Consider the following 18,913-nt stretch of genomic DNA (forward strand, 5'->3'; position numbering starts at 1 on the left):
GGGGACGCCCCTGGACCAGCACAGACCATGATATCTGCAGCGAAGGTCGTAAGTCAGGCTCATGAGCAATGGGGAATTAAGTGTGAGCTCAGGACTTCTAATCTTGCTATTGCAAGGCTCCTAGAGCTCGGGACGATCGAACGTCCGGTAAATATATTATATTCGGAAGTGTGGGAGAAGCGCACTGCCGCCTTAGCAGAGGATACTAAGTCCTCAGTCACTGGTAAAAGCCTCAAAGCGTGGGGGAAAGTAGAAGAGAACCTACGCAAGGCATTAGAAGAACAGGAGACGTGGAAAGTCGCGCATATACGTTTATTTGTTGCAGTAAAGTGGGGGGCGGGGGCCGCGACGCACACAGTGTCTGAGAGCGATCGGATTGAATGCAGGAATATGCCGGGGCTGGGCGCGTTCCACCCCTTCCCGAGCCCAAGCCCTGACACCCCAGAGCCCCCAGGAGACCCCCCGGAGCCCCCAGGGGACCCCCCGGAGCCCCCATGGGACCCCCCGACCATCTCGCGGAGCCCGCCGGGTCCCAGCCCCCCCGCGGAACCTTCCAAAAAATCCGCAGTTTCTCTATGCGTCCCTTCCCCGCTGGTCGCCAGCCCAGCGCAGGAGGCAGAGTGGCACGCACAGTTCTTCTGCCGGAGACAGGCAGAGGGGGCGTGGAGTGCGGCCAGATTGTCGGACCCCGCCGGGACCGGCGGGGACTCACCGCCGCCATTTGCGTTTGAAAATGGCGCCGAACCGCATGGCAAGGGCGGAAGGGAAGAGGTGGGGGACGGAGATGCAGTCAGTCTTCTTGACAACGCATGCACGGGCAAGGAGGGAGAAGGGGCGGCCCCTCCGGTGGAGCCTGGGACCGATCAGAGCACACTATTCAAATTAGGTCCTTATAGGGCAAAGACCTCCCCCAGCAGGAGGTGGGGGGAGCCCAGGGGGAGGGAACGACACCACCTCCGAAGGGAGGAGCGGGGTCGGAGCCGCACAAAACGGCACGGAGCGCCGGAAATGTGCCGGCATTTAGCTTCCGCCTCAGAGTCAAGTAACAGCTGCTCAGACAGCTTGGGAGAGCTGACCGAGCCCGGCTGGGACTCGGAAACCGAGAGAGCAGAATTAATACGGTTTCGAGCGAAACCGAATAAAGCTTTAAACAATATCGGGAAACGGTTGCAACATGGGCTCACCGATTGGGGAAAAGTAAAAGCAACGTGTAGAGGCCAAACACTGGCAGCCTCCATGAACGCTTTCCCGGTGAGGGTCACTGGAGTGCAGGGAGACCAACGGGGGGGCATATACACCAGTTAACCTAGGAGAAGTCAAAGCGATTTTAGAAAGAGGAGTCAATTCAGCTGTGGTGCCCACTCTCGTGGACGACCTTTCTAGCAATAATGATCTGCCCACTTTTGATATTACGCAAATAAGCCGCATGTTTTTTGATGGGGCGGGGCGGATTCTATTTAAACAGCAGTGGCGGGACGACCGCGTCAGCCCAGGCTTCTGGGGAAAGGCAGCAACTCAGCGAGCTGTCCCCAGCCGGCACAGCTTTCCCTGGCAGCATCCTCGCTCCAGGCACGCCCGAGAGAAATTTGTAGGAGCTGCGGGAAGATGCCCCGATGCAGCGGCCCAGCCACGGCGACCCCCAGGGGGGCAGGAGACCCTCGTGCCCTGTGCCCTCACAGAGAGCAGTCAATTTTGCATCCCCACTTACGGTGCAATGGCAGAGCGGGGCAGCACTGCCAGTAACACCCTCGCACCCCCCATCGCCACAGACTGCGCTGTTGCCACAGGACCAGCGGGAGACGCCCCAGAGTGGGACCGCTGGGTAGCCTTGGCCATGAGAATAGGGAAGGAACCCCTAAAGGTGTGGGAGACATGCCGCCTTTGTGCCGCCTGTGTATGCCACACACCATAGGGTTCCAGTTCTGGGCGGACACGGGACCAGACTGCAGGATTTTTCCCCGCACCCTGGTCGCAGCACCATCAGCAAGTGAAGTAGATCACCTGGTATCCACAATCACGGAAATGCTTCAAGCCAGTGGTTTCGAGATCGCAAGCGCAAAGATCAAAAGAGGACCCTGCGTGACCTTCCTGGGAGTGGGGATCACAAGCTCCTACGTGACACCCCCCGAGGCGAAGGTCAGTCGAGACGTCAAAACGCTCCACGACGTGCAACGCCTGGTGGAATCGCTGCAATGGCTTCGCAACATCGTCCTGATCCCTCCTGAGGTCATGGACTCCTTGTATGACCTCCTGAAAGGAAAGCACCCCTGGGAACCCAAGGAGCTGATGCCGCAAGCCACAAGCTCCCTTGACTTCATCGAAAGCCAGATGTCCACGGGCACACTCGCCAGGTGGAACCCAGCCATGCCACTGGACTTATACGTTCACTTTACACCGAGGGGGGGAGTGAGAGCACTGGCCCAAGGACCTTCTGAAAAGGCCCGACCGATTCAATGGGTGGTTCTCGGAAGACCTGCTCATGCTTTCTCCCCGGGAATCGAATGCATCACTAACCTCATCATGAAAGGCAGGAAACTCGCTTTGAAACACCTAGGGACTGAGCCGACAGGCATCCACCTTCTGTTTCGCAAGCAACCAACTATGGAGTCAGCCACAATATCAGAGTACCTAGCCCTTGCTCTCACCGGCTTCGGAGGAGAAATCTCCTACTCCTCCAAACCACCCTGGACTAAGCTGCTGACCATTGTCGACATGGACATACCGCCAAAGGTCATGGACCGACCGCAGCCAGGACCAACGGTCTTTACAGACGCTCCCTCCACGACTTCAACCGCAGCAGCAGTGTGGCAGGCAGGAGAGCAATGGCATTGCGTCAAAGCATGTGACCCCACACTGTCAGTGCAACAGCTGGAGGCGACAGCAGTCGTCTTGGTGTGCGAACTCTTTCAAGAGGAACACCTTAACATAGTAACAGACTCTATATTCGTGGCAAGGCTCTGCCTAGCCATGGCAGGACCAGGAGTGTCTACATCAGCAGCAGCCCTAATGCTGGAAGAAGCACTGTCCTCACGACAGGGCACCGTGTCAGTCATTCACGTTAACAGCCACGACCCAGTCAAAGGTTACTTCCAGATCGGCAACGACAAAGCGGACGCCGCAGCAAAAGGCGTATGGACATTGCAGGAAGCTCGTCAGCTGCACGAGTCGCTCCACATCGGAGCCAAAGCACTGGCGAAGAGATGCGGGATCCCGACCGCAGACGCAAAACACGTGGTAGCCACCCGTCCTCATTGCCAGAAGTCACCCCTATGGACCAGTGGGGTCAACCCGAGAGGTCTCAAACCTTCAGAGATCTGGCAATCGGACTTCACCTGGTGTGAACTACTGAAGCCCCGAGCGTGGCTTGCAGTGACAGTGGACACTTATAGCGGAACGATCATAGCCACACAGCACCCCAAAACAAACTCCAAGGCCACAATTCAGCACTGGCTGACAGCCATGGCTTGGCTTGGTATCTCCAAGCAGATCAAAACGGACAACGGGTCCAATATCACCTCCAAACCAGTACAGGAATTCGTCTCAAAATGGGGCATCACATTAGTGCAAGATATCCCATATAACAGCACCGGGCAGGCCATAGTAGAGAGAGCAAACCAGACCCTGAAAACCAAACTAGAAGTATTGGCGAAAGCAGAGGGCTTTGCCAATGCCATTCCCCCAGGAGATCAAGCGCGCATGCTGGCAACTGCTTTGCTAGCACTGAATCAGTTCCCTAGGGGATATGAAACAAACAGTCCTGTCCAACCGAACGCTAGAGGAGGGACCACAGGTGGTAATTAGAAACGAGCTGGGCGAATGGGAACGGGGCTGGAAGCTGATGCTCACAGGGAGAGGGTATGCAGCTGTCAAAAAGGACGGCAAAGTCAGGTGGTGTCCACTTAAGTCAATTAAGACCGACCTTCATAACAAGCAGGATGAGACTGACGAGAATTGTGAGTTTCTGTTTACAGGACATGCTCATAGGACGTCCTTGTGACGCGTACATGCCCATCCCAGAGGAAAGTGACAGACCACCAAGCCACTTGGCAGCGCTCGAGAGACCCGCACGGGTGAGACCCAAGCATCAACGGTGTTTCTGTGTGATTTTGCTGTCGGGGCTTGTCGCCAGAGGACAAGCCAGCCCAGATCACTACCCCCATCGGCCATTCAGGTGGGTCATACGTCACCTTAGTAGTGACAAGGTGCTCAGGGAAATCACCACACCAAACACTCCATCCTTCGGGCTCCACATTACCGATCTGTTTCCAGGACAACCAAAGGTAGACCCCAATCCCCACACGCCACACACATGTACCTATCCTACTGGTGCCCAGCTTCAAACCCAGGAAAAAGCTACTGCAATCACCCAGGGTGGGGATATTGTGGGCACTGGGGCTGCGAAACCATAGTTACAGATGCCAGACCGTCGGGGCCTGGGTGGGATCCACAAGAGCCCGACAAATTCTTACAGTTCACCTGGGCACCCAGTGGCTGCAAAACACCCGTCTTCCTCCAGGGAAGCTTTTAACAGTCTTGCAGCCACATCACCCCAGTTGGGCTATAGGCCGAATGTGGACAGTAGTCCTTCAAGGGTCAAAAGAAAGAGTAACTGTGCGAATTATCAGGCTCCAACCAGTGGCGCCCCGAGCGGTCGGACCAAACAAAGTGATTAAAAGCATGCCGAAAGGGAAAACACGCAACCTACCTTAAAACCCTACCCACTAGAGTCAGCAAAGTCCCAACCCGCCATGCGGAAGTCTTTCAGACAGACCGCGCAGCCAGGTCGGATTCAGACCCAATCCTTCGTATGTTAGAAGCTACCTTTATATCCCTGAATGAATCCAACCCTAACCTAACCGAATCCTGCTAGCTTTGCTACGATGTCAAACCTCCCTTTTATGAAGGAGTCGCTTTAAACACTCCCTTCAGTTACTCCACAGCCGATGCCCCTCACCAGTGCAGATGGGAAACCCCTCGCAAAGGAATCACCCTGAGTCAATTCACAGGCCAGGGCAGGTGCTTTGGCAATGCAACCCTAGCTAGGCGGAGAGGCAACATCTGCACCAAAGTTGTCAAGCCTAACAGGAAAAACAATAAGTGGGTAGTCCCATCCGCACCTGGGATGTGGGTTTGCCAGCGATCTGGAGTGAGTCCCTGTGTGTCCCTTGCCAAATTTGATGACTCTAACGACTTTTGTGTCCAAGTTCTGATTGTTCCTAGGGTCCTGTACCACTCAGACGAAGAAGTGTACCACCTTTATGAGGAACCCAGCCGGCTCCACAAAAGAGAAATAATAACAGGTGTAAGTATCGCGATGTTGCTCGGTTTAGGAGCAGCAGTAACGGCAACGGGTGTCTCAGCCCTAGTGACCCTAATAGGTCCACTGGCATTGCTGCTTCTAGCGGTTACCTTCGGACCTTGCCTGCTGAACAAGCTGGTCTCATTCGTTCAGGCCTGCCAGGAACGGGCCAACATCCTGTTCATCGGCCGGCAAATCCAACCAGGGAACACTGCCAGCCACAAGTCCTAACCTTGACTGGCGAAAACTTACTCAGATTTACCAAACCCCCTTTTCCTTATCGAACTACAATCTTATACCTCACTTCAGTATATGACTACCTCATTCATTTGTGAAAAAGGGGGGGAGGCCTGTAGCAGGTAGGGCCTGGCGTTCGGAAGATCTCGTGATGTTACGGGAAGACAGGGCCCCTGTCCCCTTAGATAAGAAAATTAACATAGGAATGCAGCCCCCTGAACCAGATGCCAGTAACTTTCTATTTGCCCAGTAACTTTCCATCCCCTACTAACCATAGATGGTAAAGACAGACCCTGACCTGACGTAGAAGCCCCTTAGACTATAAAACCCCATGAGAAGAGAGAATAAAGGCCTTTGACCGTCCACCATGTTGGTGTTAGCGTGTTTCTTAGGCCCGAGCGGCCCTGGGGAAATGGGCCGCCGTGCTGTTTCCTGAAATCAGGTCGCCAGCCTTCTATCAGAAGGCAACACAGGCCTGGATACCCTTTGGTTTTGGTTACAATGCATTAGATACTTTTCTTTGCTGAGCATTTTCATACCGTAAAACCAATCTATACCTTAACTTTTATCTATAGCCTATCATAGCTACTATAATTACCATATTCATGTTACTATTCTCCAATCAGTAAAATTTTGTACATCACAGTTTAAGCTAGAAGATTTTTTTCAGTTTTCTTGCAGTGGAAAATTCTGAGACATTTTTTGTACTTGCAACATTTGCTGACTCATTTGCCTGTGCTATCCTTCTGCTTGGGAAAAACATCTTGTCTGAGGTGGGTTTCAGCATTAAAAACCTCTTCTTACTAACACACATTTTGCCTCCTTGGTTATCCAGTAAGAGTGGCTCAGCAATTCTTTTCTTCTTTATCAAAACATGCTTCCATCTCTATTCCTTCATCAGATTCTACATGCAAAAATCTTTCTGCCAAGCACACACATTTTTGAGACTTTCTTGTCAAACTTTCATCCTTCCCAGCAGGTACTGGTGACAGCATGCTGGACATGAGCCAGAAGAGTGCCCTGGTGGCCAAGGAGGCCAATGGCTCCTGGCCTGGATCAGGAATGGTGAGGCCAGCAGGAGCAGGGAGGTTGTTGTGCCCCTGCACTGGGCACTGCTGAGGGCACACCCTGAGTGCTGTGCCCAGCCCTGGTCCCTCAGTTTGGGAAGGACTTTGGGACACTGAGCACATCCAGAGGGGACAACGAGGCTGGAGAGGGGCTGGGAACACAAACACTGTGAGGAACTCCTGAGGAAGCTGGGGGTCATGAGCCTGGAGAAAAGGATGCTCAGGGCTGCCCCCATCACTCTGCACAGCTCCTGAAAGGTGCCTGTGCTCAGCTGGGCCTGGGCTCTTCTCAGGGTCTCTCACTGCTCAGAGTGACCCTGAGATGTGTTAGAAAGTCTCTTTTCCCAGCCCGGTGCTCAAAGAATGAGGCAGAACTCTTCAGTTCTCAGGCTCAAGGTTGTTTATTGTATCTTATCTATAAAATTCTTTCTTCTGACCATCTGAGGTCTGCTCAGCAGGACACTCAGAGGCACTCTGCCTGCCCCAATGTGCTGTTATGTCTTTATTCTAAAAGCTATGTATACAATATTTACAGTTACTTCCCAATATCTATCACCTATGTTAGACAGTGAGCTTCTACTTGTCATGGTTTGACCAGGAAGAAGTTGGGAATTCTGGGAAGCTGTGGTCAAACCAATGAAGGTTTTGGGTTTGAGACTGGCGTCCGGTGTGGCCAGTGGGGTTTGGACACACCTCTGAGAATACACAGGGGTTAAAAGCAAGGCACTGCCCTGGCACTTTCTCTTTGGACATCGACGGGCGAGGAATTCAGATCTCTCCCCCGTCCGGCCCGCTGCTGCTGGGCGGGGGAGGGGCCAGCCATGCGGTAAGGCCTGGACAGAGATGGTGTTGAGGGGGCTTCGAGGATGGAAGGGTGGGGGAGCCCCAAGAGACATCGGGCAGCCAGCTCCCCCTCCCCCCCCAGGAGAGCAGCCAGCGAGAAGGGGGAGGAAGACTGCCCGGCCGCAGCGGCAGCGTGTGGGCAGCATGCGTGGGAGCCCGTTCCGGGACCGACAGACAGAGACTGAAAACTTTTAACCCTTTCTTGCATGATTGGGGCCTTACAAAAAATGCTAATCCTCCTCGAAGCTGAATAAGAAGGGAGACGAAAGATGAGATGACTTGGCTCGGAGATTGTGGAGATGATTGGATGGGGAGAGATGATTTGGAGTGGCCTTTTGGCTGGACTTTTTTTCTTGTAGCCATGGACTCAGTTGTTCCTGTGACACAGACTGCATTTAGGGGGAGGCAGTGACTCAAAACCAGGAGGGTTCATTTGTGAGGACCCCCCGGCCCCAGGGGGTTGGAAATATATGGGGGGGACAGTTGTCCCAAAAGCAGAGACTGTGCCTTTTTGGAGTGAGACAAGGCATCCTTGAAAGACCACCCTAAAAGCAGCTCTGATCCATGTCTCGGTGGTGAGAGCACTGAGCATGGAAGGAACGTGTCACAAGCGGCAAATGGACTTTCCGGGCGGTGCCGAAGTGACAAGGAAGCATCCGGGATTTCAGTGTGTTTCCAGAAGCCTATGGAACAAGAAGGACTCCGTTCCTCTTCATGAACTGCAGTTTGAGTATACTAAAGTGTCGTGCCGGGCTGGGCAGTTGGTATTTTTGAGAGAATGTATTGGATTGGGAAAGTCAGGGAGTGGGGAGGAGGAAAAGTGGTTTTTGTAAGGTTTTCAATTTTTTTTTTCTTTTCCTTATAGTCTTTCCTATTTTTTCCCTGTAGTTTTAGGTAATAAAGTGTTATTTATGTTTAAGTTGGAGCCTGTTTTGCTTATTCCTGGTCACATCTCACAGCAGACACCAGGGTGAGGCATTTTCATGGGGGCACTGGCTCTGTGCCAGGCTCAAACCATGACACTACTCTAAACCAATCTGTAAGTGCCAACATCACAGCAGAAGATGGAGGCCAAGGAGAAGAAGGAGAAAGGCTGGACAAGCCCAGATTCCTCCATCTTGCCCCCTGAACCCCCATTCTAAAACCACCAAAAATCTATTTTTCCACTCTGTGACAAATTCACTATCCTTCTACTTAAACTTTTGCGGCTTGTCATTCTTCATACAAGGTTGGTAATTGTCGCAGAAATTAGGCCTTTGTCGGGGTTGAGCCATTTGTCGGTGAGGGGAGACTCAGACACTCAATATGAGTGATAAGCAAGTTCCGTTTATTGAAGAGAGCATCAGACACTTATACAGCGAGCAATAAGCTTATGAATATTCTGTAAGCCAAGCAATCTACTGGTTAAACTATGCCATGAACTCTGCCTCATTCCTTAGGGGTTACATCTCTCTTTTCTCATGTCTCTTTCACTGTTTGTTATCCTACTACAGCTAGGCCCCAGGACACTGCTATCTATGCAGGTGCAGGACTTGGAATTAGCCACAGCTTTGTAATTTTCCATTCTCTAGCAGCTAAATTCCCAACAGGTAATTGTTTTTTCCAAGGGCTGAATCAAAGGCACAGGGGTCTTGGGCTCTGTGCCAAGGTCTCTGAGCCCCCTGACAGAGTCTTGGGTCCTTCAGGACAACCAGATGAATTTCCTGGGTTCCCACAGGCTCTTTCTCCAGGCAGCACTGACAGAACCAGAGGACACAGACTCAATCTGCACCAAGGGAAATACAGGTTGGATATCTGGAAAAAGTTTTTACAGAAAGGTGATAAAGTTCTGGAATGGCTGCTCAGAGAGGTGATGGAGTCACCATCCCTGGGTGTGTTTAACAAAGCCTGGAAGTGGCACTGGATGCCAGGGTTTAGTTGAGCTGTTGGGACTGGGTTGGACTCGATGAACTTGAAGGTCTCTTCCAACCTGGTCAATCTGAGAATTCTCAGAATTCTGTGAAAGGGGCAATGGAAAGACCCAAACTGTGCACTTTGTCTCCCATAACTGCTTTGTCCGACTGCTTAAACATTCTCTTAACCAAAATCTGACCAGGGAAAGGCTGTACCACAAAAGGAACATTCCCACATCAAACAACATGCCTGCACTGTAAATACAAAATGTTGAAATTTGCTGGAAAGTTCTCTTGGAACAATGTGCCCGCCAGCCATAACTCAAGTCAACTTGGATTTCATGAGCAATTTTGGTGATTGTTCTACATCCCCAGTTGAAATGAATGCTTGCTACTGCAGAGAATTCAGTAAATTCACTGTGTCCTCACAGAGTTTCTGAGCTTTCTTGGAGCCCCTGTCCTCGACTCCTTCTCCAGTGCTGCAGGAGAGTGGGGAACAGATTTAACAGATTTTAGGATCTCTCTTGTGTTTTTTCTGTTTCATCTGAGATCACTGTAGACGACTATTTAGAAGGCCAGAACTGAATTATTTTCTCTTAAAGTCTCCAGCAGCTGCTTTGAACCATAACCCAGCCCTACCCCTAGATCCAAAGTGGAAATTGCCAACAGCCCTCCCCTGCACTCAAGGCCCTGCAGCTCGCTTGGGTGGAGGTGAAATTTCACTTCCCCTGTGGGACAGAGAGAACAGGAAATGTGACCAAGGCCAGTTTTGGGGGTTTCTCCCAGGTTTTAGTACTGTTTCTAGGCATTGCTAGAGTAGTAATAGATCAGAGACTGCTACAGGATGTTTTTAGCACTCTCTACCCTTCTCTGATGAACCACTCTCAAATACAGCTGGATACAAACTGGAATTCTCTCAAACTCATTTTATTTTTCCTGTTTTACCTTTGTATGAAAAAGGTGTTAACCTCAATGGAGCCTGGGGATTAATCAAAGAAAACCAAATCTGTTAACACTCCAAGCACTCCTTAAAGCTTTCACAACGTGAGAGAGCTCATCTCAGATCCCTCACATAAGTCCAACAATATAATGTGACAATTTGTGGGGTTTGTTTGAAGAGTTCTTTACTTTAAAAGCAGTTAAAGGCTCATGATGACAAGCAGCAACAATAACAGCTAATAGAAGGATGTTTGCAATGATCTCTAGCAAGGATAATGAAATTACTCTTTTAAAATTATCTTCACAGAAATAACACCTTTGTTTTCCCATTAAAATGATGGGACAATAAACAATGAGTTACGAATATTAAAGACTGACATCTCTAGCAATGCTTCCTCCTAAAAAACTTAAGTGTTTTTCTCAGCTCTGAAAATATAATTAGCATGAAAGCATACACACAGTGATGTCTTATTATCTCTTTAACACCTTTTCTGTCCTGGCTGGTCAATATCTAAGGATGCAGTGCCCTGCTTAATTCTGGGCTGCAGGAACAAAAAGCCTTTGGTCCAGCCTGACTGAGGATTCAAACCTCTGCTGGTGGCTGGAATGCAACCATGGATCACCAAAAAATATATCCAGACCTGAAAAGGAGCAATTATGGAGCCACCCACTCTTTGCTGGCTGTAGAGTTTGTGTCAGTCGGTTCCCTGGGGCTGGGGAAACTGTCACGGGGCAGGGAGCGCCAGGGCTGGCAGTGGCTGCTCAGGGATGGCTTTGGCCCGTGGCCCTCCAAGCAGCGACTGCCCAAGAAGCTGCGCTGCCCCCGGGCTCTCCTCCCGGCCTGCTGGGCTTTGTTGGGTGGCACAGCCTGTGCCAAGGGGCGGCAAGGTGCCTGCAGACCCCATCTCCAGGGGAAACAGAGAACGTCCTGCCCGCATCCACCGTGCTGCCAGCTCAGCATTGCAGCACAGCACGGCCTGACTCTTCCCATTGCTCCCACAGGTGCAGCTGGAACCACAGCACATGTGTTCTGGATTCCCAGTAGGGGTGGGAAAAATGGCAATCCCTTGTTGGTAAAATTTTATTAATAATAAAAATTATAAAAATAGCAATATCATTATGTGATAAATAGGTTTGATTCGTGCTGATAAAAATTGAAACAGTAATCAATATTGATACAGTAATTAATATTTGAGAATAATAAAACAGTTAATAGTTAAAAGATGCAATGCCAAAGAAGAGAGGGAAAGGAGGGGCTCCACCCATCCCCCCTTCCCAGCAGATGTTCTCAAGGACCACAGGAAAGAAGCTGAAGATACAGTTGCTAAAAATGACTAAAGAACCTGGTTGGGTCCCAAGAAAATGCTAATTATAAGGGATTTATTGCTTTGATATGTAGATGCAGTGATACGTTAGTCTTGGCTTACATTGTACTGGCTTGGTGCGCATGTGTAACCCAAAGGGGAATTAAAGGACAACGAAGAAGACTACAGGGCCTTCATCAGTGACGACCCCCAAAGACTTGTGCGACCACCAAACCGAGTGGTGGCGCATGCGTGGTAAAGGTGGTAATGAAGGCGGAGACACAAAAGTGACGAACCAAAAATAGGAGGAGATGGCATTGACACATGGCATATAAGGGGTGACTTTTACCTGGCAAGCTTGTACGTGAAGTGGCAAGGGTCAAGAACCCTGCCCTCCGTACCCCGCGGTTGTTTTTGCTTATGCGCTATTATTTGAACCAAATTATCCCTTATTTATATATTTTCTAAACTATTAAATTAAAATTGTTGCTACTTTAATTATTGTTTGGCCTTTTTATGATGGGATAATTGGGCAAACATAACAGTTTTTGTGCCGATACCCGGGAACTCTTTTAACTCCGGGGAGGTGGATAGCTTCCGGGAAGGAGCTCCCCACCAGACTTTTAAGTGGTCCCAAGGCTAGGCCACTCTCCCTCGGGAAAAGAGAGTTCTTTTTACAATAACGCATAAACAAATTAGTTATTGGAAGCACGCAGGAGAGGCTCTCATCAGAGTGCCGGCTTTTAAGAGAGAGAGTACCCATAGAAAACTGCTTTGTGCACGAAGACCCTGGTGAGAAAAGGAAGCTGTGAGTATCACGGGGTTTTGGGTCGGGGGGGCGGCTGTATGTGTGTGTGAGTGTGTGTGGAGTGTTTGAGACGGGGGCTGGGCAGTCCTGGACCCCCGAAGTGATTGGGACCTCCCAGTACCGTGTTTTCGTGTTCTCCGTGAGGAGACCGGCCGGAAAAGGAGGGAAGCGAAAGAAAAGTGAATGAGTGGGGACCCCGGGAGGGTTTGACCCACGGGGAAGGAGGGGATCCCTGGTCCAGGCACCTGTGGGAAGGTCTTTGGGCAGGAGGTATTAACTCAGTAGGGAGACTGAGAGAGTGAATGAATAGGTTCAATTTCCTTGGACGGGTTGGAAGCAGGGAATTTAGTATGTAATTACATGGTGAGAGGACGGGGCTAATAGATTGAGAAAGAGGGAGAGAGGAGTGGAACAAGTAGATTGCAGAGGGAGACATAGGAGTGGAACAGGTAGATTGAAAAGGCAGTGTGACAGAGTAATAAGTGAGGAGTTGAGCCATGGGGTGAGTGTGGGAAACTAAGACTCTCCTGGTACCAGGGATTTCTTAGTTTGTTGCCGCCAGAAATGGGTCAGGGAAAAAGTAAGTTCCTTGACCCAGGGGCTGCGGATTGTAGGAGAAATTCACAGTGGTTTGAGGTATCTGGGAACCGTGAGGGGGGTTCTCAGGGGGGGAGAATTCCTCAGGACAGCCCACTGGGGATGATAATGTGGTTTTGGGATGAATGGGAATCCCGAAGGGAAGAAAATCAAGAAATTCAGAGGGCAGTGCCTAAAGGACATAATATAGGAAAAGTTTTGAATGAGCATCAGAAAAAATATGAGTCACCGGCAGAATGGTTAAAAAGATTAAAAAGAGACTTGCAATCATATTCAGGTATAGATATTAATACTGCAGTAGGGCAGGTTCTGTTAAAAATTCAGTTTGTGACCAGATCTTGCAGTGACATTAAGAAAAAGCTGGAAAAATTAGAAGATTGGCAGGACAGGGGACTGCAAGAGTTACTGAGAGAGAAAACTTCTCAGGAGAATCAGAGAGGGCAAGAGCTTTGTTTAATGAAGAGGACCGAATTACACCCAGAAGGGACCTTGATAATAAAGCTACGAGTAGGTCCTCAGAGTGAAGAAGTCGTATTTTTCATCAATACAGGAGTTTCTCGGTCGACAGTGACAAAATTACCCCAGGGATGTGAGATAAGTGAGCGAGTTTCAGTAATCAGAATTACAGGAGAGGCTTTCCCTGTTCCTGTAATAAAAGGAGTGCAAATTGAAACAGATGACAAATTTGGAGTAAATGATTTATTGTTGATACCAGAGGCTGAGAATAATATGTTAGGCAGAGATCTAATAATAGCCTTAAATTTACAGATAAAACCCTATGAAGGAAAACTTAAAATTTATTCTTTAACTGAAGAAGATAATCTAGAAATTAATGACACAGGTTGGCATTCAGGTGAAGTGGGAAAAGTTTAGGGTAAAGGAGTCTGATCCCCTTAGTCCCTCCTGGTCAGCACAAGCCTGTGAATTTTATATATTACTCTGTGCACTATTAATACTAAAAGGGCAAAAAGGGACTATTTATACAGACTCCAAATATGCTTTTAGTGTAGTACATACTTTTAGAAAAATTTGGAAGGAAAGGAGGGGACTTATAAACACTCAAAGGAAAGGGTTAATACACGGGGGATTGATAATTTAGATGCTTGAAGCTTTAAAAGGCTCAAAGAAAATAGCAGTAGTTCATGTAAAGGAACACCAGAGAGGGAGGGATATTAGAGTCAGAGAAATAATTTGGCTGATGAAGAAGCAAAAAGAGAGCGACCTTAAAAAAGGGAGATACTAAAATCATGACCTTATAAAAAAAAAAAAAATAGAAATTCAGCAGGAGACACTTTCCCTTCCGCTAGCAGGATTGGCAGCTATAAGGAAATTAAGAGCAACATTTAAGGAGGGAAAGTGAGTTTTTCCTGATGGCAGGATTATGATGCCAAAAACCAGTGGCACATTAGATTTTAGATAACTTGTATAGACAGACACACTGGGAAACAAGGGCCTTTTGTGATCACTTTTTAAAATTTTATGGGTGTATAAGGATATTTGAAATTGGAAAATAAATTACCCAGGGGTGTCTTACCTGTTAAAAGGTAGATAAGAAGGTGTTTAGAAGCCCTCCCTTTGGAGGATGCAAAACAGCCTACAGGCTATTTGAAAAGATCCAGGATGATTTTATAGAATTGCCTAAAGTGGGTCGGTGGAAATATTTGTTAGTTATAATAGATCAATTAACTCAGTGGGTAAAGCATTTCCAGCAGCTTGGGCTACAGTTCAAACAGTAGCTAAAATATTGTTGGAACATGATTTATATTAACCCTGATTTATTAAGAAGGAACTAAGCATCCTGGAGTGGCTACGGACCTCAATTCCCTTGAGCTCAGAGGCAGAAGAACGCCGGTGGAAAAAGAATAAAGGACTTTCTGAATCAGTGGGAACAGCCTAAAAAGATCGAAGATCTCCTCCAGGATCACCCACCAGCAACATTATTAGAATTGATTAAAGAACTGCAATTCCAGAAACTGAGATTGGTAACACCTGTTTTTAAAAGAGCTCAGAGACAAAAATGTTGAGAGTGCAGTAAACATGGTTTTGGGTGTCATCCAGAGATATGTATTGTTTGCACACTCTGCTTTAACTCATGGTGGAAAGTAACTAAGAGAGAAGAGAAGGAGAGACAATTTATTTGCTTGCTTTGCTATGGTTATGTATTTAGTCAGCTAATTATAGAACACATTGCTAGTGATTTTTTTTGATACCTTTGAGATTGGGAGCAGCTATTGGATTAATAGAGAACTTAGATCAATTGGTTTTTGCTTTATTGGCTATAGCACAAATAAGAGAACGAGCAATTCACAATATTATAGACCACTGTCTTATAATTGATAATTGTTGTGGAGAAGAAATTTATATACCACATAATAGGCACATTGCAGGGGCATATTGGTGCTGTGAGTTTGCCTATTGGAGGCGGCGACTTAATGAACTCCCCGCCCTGGAAGCAGAAAGTAATTAGAAAAATCTTATTGTGGTTGGCACATCCCTGAAATTTTGGAAAACACAGGTTTATGGTATTCCGGCCTAACCTTTTCCCTGTTCTTTTCACTTAAATTATTTTTCATTTTAAGTATTTCCTTTTAACCAGCTAGAACTGGGAAATGGCATTTAAAAGGAGACAAGCAAACTCTGTGGGGCTATGGGTACCAAAAAAACTAAAAGCACTGGTGACTAGATCCCGGGATATTACCTTTGCTACCGAGAAGACTGGCATCTCGGCCCTTGGTTGCAACCCAAGGGGCCTTGAGAAATGTAGAAAGGCAGATTTCCTGAGGATTATTTTCACTGTGATCATTTTGGTACCCTGGGCAGTTGGCCAAAGCCAGAAGGCCACACTGAACAGAGTTTTGACAATGAAAAAGCAAACAAAGCAAAAACCAAGTGCCAGCAATTTCAACATTTGTGGCTATTGCTCTCAACCTGTGTGTATTAAGGACAAGATGGAATTTGTGTTTGCAACACACCTGTATGTTAGTTCTGCCTGCTACAATTGCAGCAGTGTTATAGATGTTTGCATTAAGGAAGAAAAGATGTATTGGGAAGAGAAAAATTTGGGATATAATGGAAAAGCTCCTTATCCCCATGGTGATCAAATTTGTCCTCAATATGAAAGATGCGTTTATTTTAAAAGAGATGATAATGGAAAGAATCCAAGTATTGGCATGGGAAATCGGGCACTAAAAGAAAAATTGAAAGAGAAAATAAAACAAGAAAAAGAAACAAAGGGAAATAGAGAAAAGAACAGGAGAAAAGAGTCAACAGAATTGGCTGAATTGTATAAACAGCTAAAACAGTATTACAAAGATTGGGATTTGCCAGCCTTGAATAAGAATCTCTTTGTGGGATTGATGCAAAGTATTGCTACAGAATTGGAATTATTCACATGTGGGATTTGTGGAGGTCTAAAAATGGCTGAAAGTTGGCCATGGAAAGGTGAGAGCTTAGCTCCAGAGCAATTTTTAAAGTAGAACCACATGCAAATTTCTAGAATATTGAAGAGACCTGAAGGATGGATTTTAAGCCATCAAGTAATTAGAATTATTTGTATAACTCGAAAAGGAAAGAAATTTAATAAAATAGTAGGGTAAACTCCTTGTAAATCCACATTGGTGATTAATATAGATAATCGTTTAAAAATTTGGTGACCAGAAAACCCCGCTGGATATTGGGGGCCAATAAAAGAAAAAAATTGTGAATGGGATGAACAGATTAATTTATGCTGGTACAAAAGTCCTGGAGCTAACGCCTACCAATCCATCGACAGCCTGAGGTCTTATTGGGAACAACCGGAGATAACTCATAAGAAATGGAAAGCCTCAGATGGGATATATTGGATTTGTGGGCAACGAGCATACAGTGAGTTACCTCAAAAATGGGGAGGAACCTGTACTTTGGCGAGAATACAACCCTCCTTCTTTGTTCTACTGAGGTCTAGGAGCAATGTGCTAGGAACTCCACTGTATGAAACCCTGCAGTGGAATAAAAGAGATTTTAATTTAAATTCTCCAACAGTAGGAGGGAATCAAAAATGGGGGGAGGACAAATGGCCTGCAGAACAAATTATAGCATATCATGACCCAACAACATGAGCTCAGGATGGGTCATGGGGATATAGGACCCCAATTTACCTGTTGAATCGATTAATAAGTCTCCAAGCAGTAGCAGAGGTGGTGTCAAATCACACCTCTGGTGCCTTAAAAATGTTGGCCAGGCAATATACACAAATGAGGGTGTTTGTGTATCAAAACAGGATAGCCCTACACTATCTGTTAGCAGAAAAAGGAGGAGTTTGTAGAAGATTTAATGAATTTGAGTGCTGTGTAAAAATTGATAATTATGGGGAAACTATCACTGAACTTGCAGAGAAAATTAAAAGAGTGGCTCATGTGCCAGTACAGAAGTGGAATTCAATCTTAAAAACAAATTGGTGGGGTAACCTCTTTGGAAGTGTTTGGAGGAAAAAGTTAGAGTTCATGTTGTTATGCTCAGTTCTGGGACTTCTGCGTTTTATTAGGTTAATTCATTCAGTGATTCAGGGGATGCAGATTTCAACAATGTCTCTAGATTCAGAATCAGCAAAAAAAGGAAAACCAAAATCTATAATGGTATTAAAAGCTAAATCGACCCCTGTTAAAGAACAAGGACTTAAAAAGATTGAAATAGACCAGGAAATGCTAACTAAACTTGAAAAAGAGTGTGAAAGACTAGAAGCAGTAATAGAAATGCTGGAAAAGTTTGAAGCTGAAAAGAGACAATGAGAAAACCAAAATTCTGAAAAATATAAAAGATATCAAAGTATAGCTTTTTAAATACAGCACGAATCATAATGATCAAAAAGAGAAATGGGGGATTTGTGATAAATAGGTATGATTCGTGCTGATAAAAAATTGAAACAGTAATCAATATTGATACAGTAATTAATATTTGAGAATAATAAAACAGTTAATAGTTAAAAGTATTAATGCCAAAGAAGAGAGGGAATGGAGGGGCTCCACCCCCCCCCTCCCAGCATATGTTTTCAAGGACCACAGGAAAGAAGCTGAAGATACAGTTGCTAAAAATGACTAAAGAACCTGGTTGGGTCCAAGAAAATGCTAATTATAAGGGACTTACTGCTTTGATATGTAGATGCAGTGATACGTTAGTCTTGGCTTACATTGTACTGGCTTGGTGCGCATGTGTAACCCAAAGGGGAATTAAAGGACAACGAAGAAGACTACAGGGCCTTCATCAGTGACGACTCCCAAAGACTTGTGCGACCACCAAACCGAGTGGTGGCGCATGCGCGGTAAAGGTGGTAATGAAGGCGGAGACAGAAAAGTGACGAACCAAAAATAGGAGGAGATGGCATTGACACATGGCATATAAGGGGTGACTTTTATTTGGCAAGCTTGTACGTGAAGTGGCAAGGGTCATTGAACCCTGCCCTCCATACCCCGCGGTTGTTTTTGCTTATCCACTATTATTTGAACCAAATTATCCCTTATTTATATATTTTCAAAACTATTAAATTAAAATTGTTGCTACCTTAAATATTGTTTGGGGTTTTTTTTGATGGGATAATTGGGCAAACATAACAGGCTGATGGCATTTTTGCTCCCTCAGCTTCATGTCCCCACACCAACAACATGGGGGTGCTCCCCCTGCTCTGTGCAATGCAAACAGGGGCTGCTGAGCCAGTGCTGCTGTGTCTGTGCCTGCAAGGATGGGGCACCTGAGTGAGCTGGGGGAGAGGCCAGGGCTGCAGAGGGGGTATATTGTTGGCAGCTCCATGAGGACGCTCTGGGATGCTGCCCTGGGCTGTGCAGCACACTGGGGATGGATCAGCCCCTGCTCTGCTGCTCCTTCCTGTCTGCCCCTTCTCATCTGCCCCAGGGCCCTCGCAGAGCCCCAGCTATGCTGTTTGCCCCCAGCCTGCC

Source organism: Zonotrichia albicollis, unplaced genomic scaffold (genome assembly GCF_047830755.1).
Source record: "Zonotrichia albicollis isolate bZonAlb1 unplaced genomic scaffold, bZonAlb1.hap1 Scaffold_254, whole genome shotgun sequence".
Taxonomy (NCBI): domain Eukaryota; kingdom Metazoa; phylum Chordata; class Aves; order Passeriformes; family Passerellidae; genus Zonotrichia; species Zonotrichia albicollis.